Source organism: Buteo buteo, chromosome 14, assembly GCF_964188355.1.
Source record: "Buteo buteo chromosome 14, bButBut1.hap1.1, whole genome shotgun sequence".
Classification (NCBI taxonomy): domain Eukaryota; kingdom Metazoa; phylum Chordata; class Aves; order Accipitriformes; family Accipitridae; genus Buteo; species Buteo buteo.
In genome coordinates, this window is record NC_134184.1 from 18,383,686 (window position 1) to 18,390,268 (window position 6,583).

The window sequence follows — 6,583 nt, forward strand, 5'->3', positions numbered from 1 at the left end:
ACTACTAGACCTAAAAATATTAAGGTTATATTGTTGCTTCATAGTCAAAGCTTATGAGAAGCATCGGGTTTGGTTGATGGGAATCAATGAGTCTTAAAAAGTCATTTGATATAGAAATGTCTTCTCATTCAGCACTAGGAGTCTTCACTGATGCCAAAACAAGTGTTTATTGTATATACAGCAAACTGTTTATCATGTTACTTTCCAGTAAATATCCTTGCATCCAGGAATTCTACTTCATAAGAAAATGGTTTCTTGTGTACTCTTAATCTGCTGCTCTTTAAGCTTTTTCAATTTTTTGTTAGCATGGTTTCAAGGTGTAGTGTTAATGGGACCTAAAGTAACCTCCAAGGTTAATAGGGTGGAGCACATTTGGAAATAAACCTGGAATCTTAGTTAAGCCAAACATTATATTTGTGCAGAGAAAAAAAAGTTCTTTCTACTTTAAGAGTTTACATCATATGCACTGTAGGTCATAGCTCTACAAAAAGCAATAAAGGAGGCTAAATACTTCATATTGCTGGCAGAGAGAATATGAAAAATAGTTATATTGCACTGAATCACTTACCATTATTTCCAGTTAGCCTGGCCAAAAAATCGTTCCAGGAGGATGCTGTGAAAACTTCTGGATAACCAAGCTTGGGGGACTTTTAAGTGGTATCATTTTGTGCACTCATAAACACTTAAAATCCTTTGTACATTGGTGTTGTAACTTCAGATTTATAACTTCTGAATGCTCTGTATAATGTTTTTTGAAAACATTAAGGTTTCCCTAGTATGAAAAGATATCAGCAATGGAATTCATCCTAGGAAATCTGAAAAGTCAGTAAAACATGGTGAAAACACCAGGTCAGAACAATACAAATTGACAGTTAGCTCTTTTACTTAATTTTATCTAGACTGAGTGCTACATGTCAGAAATGAGAAGAGACTGGGGAGCATTCTTGCTGTTTTCAGGAGTCACATCTAAGTCTGTCAGTTCTCAGCTGTGAAACTTAAACTCTGAAAGTTTTTGGTAAGCTAGCAAATATGCCTAAAATAATTGTGAAATCTTATTAGAGTGCTTGTTTCTGCTGGTGCTTTTCCTTTTCCTCCATTGCCAGATCTTTGGGCAATACAGGAATTCTGATGACTTCCCTTGAATGTCACTCTATTGATTACTTTGCATTTATATATTTGCAGGGTTTTTCTAACTTGTTAGCTTTATTTCAGTTTTGATTCTATGTCCTTGAAATGCTTAAAACAAGCTTTCAAATGCAATAAGAGAACAATTTATATGTAATTCTTGATCTGTCCAGTAAGTTCCACCTACCATTTTACCACCAATAAGCTTACTGGTTTTATGCACTTAGACATTTGCTGGTAGACCATTTGTCATGCAGAATTATAGAAGCAGGGCATGGTTTTTGGCATTCAAAACCCCAATTTGACGTATGTAACACTAAAAATGCATCATTTTCATTATTACATGGATCTAAATGGTAACATTGGTTATACCTAATAGTTCATGTTTACAAAATAAAATGCAAACCTTAAGGTTGAATGTTTAACATATCTGGGCTGAAAGCAAGGAGGACATGTTTCTTAAAAATGGCAGATCTGTGGTTACCTAGAAAGTCTGTATACTTTTCCTCAGTGTACTTGGCAAAGTTTCTTTCAAAATACTGTGTGGAACAAATGTGCTTAGGAATTGGTCTAACAGAACTCTTGATTGCTTTCGATTTGCGGTACCATCCAGAAAAAATACAAGAAATATTTTTTCTTCCTCCTGGTAAGAAAAAAAGAAAATCCCTCTAGTAGGAAGTTTCAAACTGGAAATGTTTCTGTGCTGTAAAATAAGTCTGTCACTTTATTAGCATCCCTACTATGTGAATGTGAGCGCTCAGACTTGGCGTTAATGGCTGAGAAGCCTTGGCTGCGTTTGTAACACACACCACCTTCTACTAGATTTAACTGTAAGAAGCCAAGCAAACAGCATGTGCTTTTCCTCCGTGCTCCTTACTTACATGCTCTTGGAACTCTTGAAAAGATCAACATAGGAATAGCTGTACAGGTCCTGACCAAAGGTTTTTCTAACACAATAGCCTCTTTTGTAGTCAAAAGCAGCTGCCTGAGGAAGGATAAGAACAATGCAAGCACATTTGGTTCTTTTCCTTCTGTGTTCTCCTAGCTTCCATGTGTCTTCTATTCCAGGCTTTCCTGAACATCATATGGTTTATCTATTTAGTAATCCCCAATGCTGCTTTTTCCAGTACTTGTCCAGTTTCCCTTGGACTATATACGCTTCCTGAATAACAGCAGCCTTTATCAATTGATGTCTGTTGCATAAAGAACTGCCACTTCTTGTTTATTTTGAACCTGATTTTTACTAGCTTAATTTAATGTTCCCTGCACAGTAAACTTTTACCTACCATGCTTGTGCCAGTCATGGTTCTTCAGATATATAATATTCACCTTTAAATTTCTAAATTGAAATGCATTAGTTAAGATATGCGTTGGCTGACCAAAGGCATGGAATAGCTTCTGTATTTATTGTTCTTTGAAACTTTTCTGGGTCTCATATGTTATTTTCTGAGAGGGGAACCAAAACTGCACGCAGCATTAGACATGTAGTTAAGTACTGGCTTGTTTGTTTACTTTTTTGTTCTTTATTCCTTCCCTAGTAATTCCTAATACTTGACTTGCTTTTTTAATTTGAACTGAGCACTGAGCTGTTTTCATGGTATTATTTATCTTAACTGCAACATCTCATTCTTGAGTGGTAGTGATAAGCTCAGAGCCTATTGTTTCATATGTGAAACTACAGTTGTTTATCTCCATGTGTATCACTATTTATTTACCTATGCTGAATTGCATCTGCCATTCTGTTTCATAATCAGTCTTACGTGTCTTTCTGTAGTTCTTCACAGTTTACCAGTAGTCTTACTACCCTCACTAACTTTATCATTGGCAAATTTTGTTGCTTTGTCCCCTCTTTGAGGTTAATTATGAATAGGTCAAGCAGCATATGACCTAGCAAAGACTCTGCAGAGTGCCACTGGTGACCTGTGGCAGGAACTGACTGTTATTCTCACTTCTTTTCAGTGATTGTGAATAAAATGCAGTCCTGCCTACCACTTAGTGTAAGAAAGAAACTGTATGTTTGGTGTCACATAGAGCACAGCTGTGAGAACTTAAGCACAATCATAAATCCAGTCCTGCAGAGAGCATGGCATTCTAGATAACTATTGGGATCCCTGACATTTGTAACTGTATACATTTTAGAAATGTAAACTTGAGTCAGAAAATAATTTTACAGGAGATTGTAGAGTATTAGAAAAGATGACAAACACATGATCCTGAAGTCTCCATCTTAACATTAGGGAGTTTTTGTTTCTTATGAAATTGTTAACCAGAAAAATCTGTTTTAAAAAAAAAAAGCTGGATGATGATCAGGCCAAGACACTTGACCTAATAGATCTGTATCCATGAAAAGCACATGTATATTTGTCAGCTAATGTTCTTTCCCATGTGCTAGTCGCCAGCTGCGCATACTGGTTCAATCTTGGACTCGCTTTTTGATTCAATCAACTAGTTCCCTCTGAGATGAACTTGAATGCTGTTGAGGGCATACTTTACTTCAGGGACTGCTTCCAGCAGGCTGTACCAGGTTGGGTCCTTCCATTCTTCCTCAACACTTTTCACCTTCAAGCACCCCTGTCTACTTTTGCATGCTTATAGTTTCATGCTATAGAAACCCTGCAGCCCTCATTATTTGAATATATTTTAATTTAAAAGAAAAAGCACAAAAAAATACAATAACTGAAGAATTAGCAGTGACCCATGACAAAATGCTATGTAGAATGGCTGTAGACAACCTGCTTTAAAGAGAAGTAATGCTGAACAGTGGGGCTTTACATTACTATGCATTATCTGCGCTAAGGACTTAGGTAGGCCTTTAGTAGTGGAGATACAACTCTGAACCATACATTTACATTGAACCATTACATTTAATTAAAGTTTGGAAAACAGAATTCCAAAGAATGAAGGGTGTGTCAAAGTAATTTCAACCTTTAGAAGAGCAAGGGTGGTAACAGAGGCTTGAAGACCAGTCACCTAGCATCAACCTAGCAGTGAATCAGTGAACTTGGGATTTTTATCAGCAAAGAATGAAAGACAAAAAATAATCTGCTGAGTTCCATTTGAACATGGTTTGGTAAAAATGTCAGTGGGCTAATTTTTTTGTTATTTATGGGTTTACATGTGAGATGATGACATAGTACACTTCAATTTATGCAGGACAATTTTCAGTTAAAACACACCATTGGCATCATTCAGTAAAAACACAAATGTGCTGTGTTGTTACCTCTTTTGCTGTCTTGTTACCTTGGGAGTGAGATTTGAAAAAAACCCAACCATTAAATATGTAAAAACCAAAATGCCAGTTCCTGAAGAATGGTAAATTGAGAAGGATTTTTGAAGCATCATATGCAGCTACTTTACTGTGATGATTTTGTGAAATTGTAGGAAGAGTTCCTGTTAGATACAGAAAATAGGTTTATCAAGTAGAAATGGTGAAGTAAAACCATAGTGCTTTCTGGTTACTGCTTCCAGGCTCACTGTTTATACTTTGAGAAAGTTGTAGAGACACAAGGATAATTTAAATGAAAGCCATAAAACTGTTTCGGGACTGGAGAACAAGCCTGATGAGGTCTGAAAGAACTCGGGAGTGTGCAGGTTCTCAAAGAGAAGTTGAGGAGAGACATAATGACCATGAGTATGTCCTTGAACATAGCAGGAAGTCTTGTGGCTGCATTTCTTTAACCTGACAGAGAAAACATACCAGATCCAGTAGCTGATATTAGACAGATCACACCTTAAAACTAAGGTGCAACTTCCCAGGTGCGAAGGTAAGCAAACTTTGGCATGGCATCCTAGGGAAATGGCAAATGGGCTACTGCTTGATGTTAAAATGAAATTAAGAATACTTCTAAAAGACATGTTTTAACCCAGTTTTTAGGGAAAAGTCTACAATACCTCTGTGCAGGGTGTCAGGCATGCTGGCTGTAGCAGTTCCTTCTGACTGCAGCATCCATGAAGGGCAGTATAAAACAGCTCTAAGTAAAAGTAACGTGAAGAAAATTAGGAATATTTAGGATGAATATCAGTGATGTTTCTGTCAGTAAGATAAATGGAAGCCTGGTTTCTGGGACATTTAAACGTTACCTGATTAAAAAAAAAACACCAAACAACACAACTATTAATTATCTGAACAGGCAATCTGGAATATACTGAGTCTAGGCACTTTCATTATCACTTTATAAATATTCCTGTCTTCTCACCTCTGATTCTTACATGTAGGAAGAGGCCAGTTCATGAAAATGAACCTCTGAAGGAGCCCAATGGTGTCATTACGTGGGTGAGTGGGAGTTGAGCGCTCGAATGTATCTTTCAGTGAAGGAGGTGGAAAACGTGGGAGTGGAGGAGGCGGCAGTTCGCCATGCTGTGCTTCCCCAGGGGAGCAGCCAGGAGGACCCCGAGCGGGGAAGGAGGCCACAGGAGGGTGAGAAGGCCGAGGGACATCCCAGCTTGAGTTTACTTGATTACCTTATTTGTACACCAGATCCAAAATTGGTATGTTTGAAGATACCAGCAGGGAAGAGTTATCTTCCTATTTAATGGAGAGGAGGTAAAGGGAAGAGAGGCTAGGGTTAATAGGTGGTTAATATTGCCCTACTCCCTACCCACAGGTTCAGTCCCTTTAACAACAGACTGTTTTGAACCGGGTGGGATGGTTTATTAACCACTCTCAGCAATGCTGAAGCTGTGCTGGGGAAGTGCCCAGGCTGGGGGCTCCCTGAGGGTGGCAGGGCGCCCCGAGGTCCCTCAGGGCAGGGCCTGGCAGCCCGGGCCCGTCCCGCCGCCCCAGCCAGGCAGACGTGGCCAGGCCCCGCGAGGGGAACTGGTGCCAGATGCAAGCCTGGGGTGGCCATGCTAAAACAGTTTAGACTGTTCCAGTGTTTTTTTGGCCTCGAAGCTGGCAGTGGTAAGACAATGAGGCCGCCGACCCCCTCTGCCATCGCTGCTTGTTGGCACAGCTTGTGAGGATGCTTCTTGAAGGAGCCGAGTAGTCAGCTGTCCTCCATCCCATCTCGTCAGCTATCTTCCATCCCACTTCCCTAGGCTCCTAGAAGGAGGTCCATCCCTAGGTCCTCGTGACATTTCTTCTTGCCTTCTTAGAAAGCTGCTTGGTATGCCTTCTGGTTTTGTTCCCAAGCCAGTTTATAGGGGCAGATGGTGGTGAACAGGATGAATTATAATTTTGGGAGGGGGCAGCTAATCAAGGATGAAGAAATAGTCTCATTCCTGTGACCAGCGAACTTGCATTGAACTCAAAATGTATTGTGAGCCGCAGGTGGCTATTGACTATTTATGATTTACAGCTGTGAAAACCCCAAGATGTTACAATAATATGCACTTTACATGTAAAGGTCAAAACTTTATGAGATAGAAATGCTGCAAGAACAATGTTAAGGAAAAAATATTAATCACTTGCAAATACAGTACTCTGGCATACATAAGATTTAATGTGTGATTTAAAGGA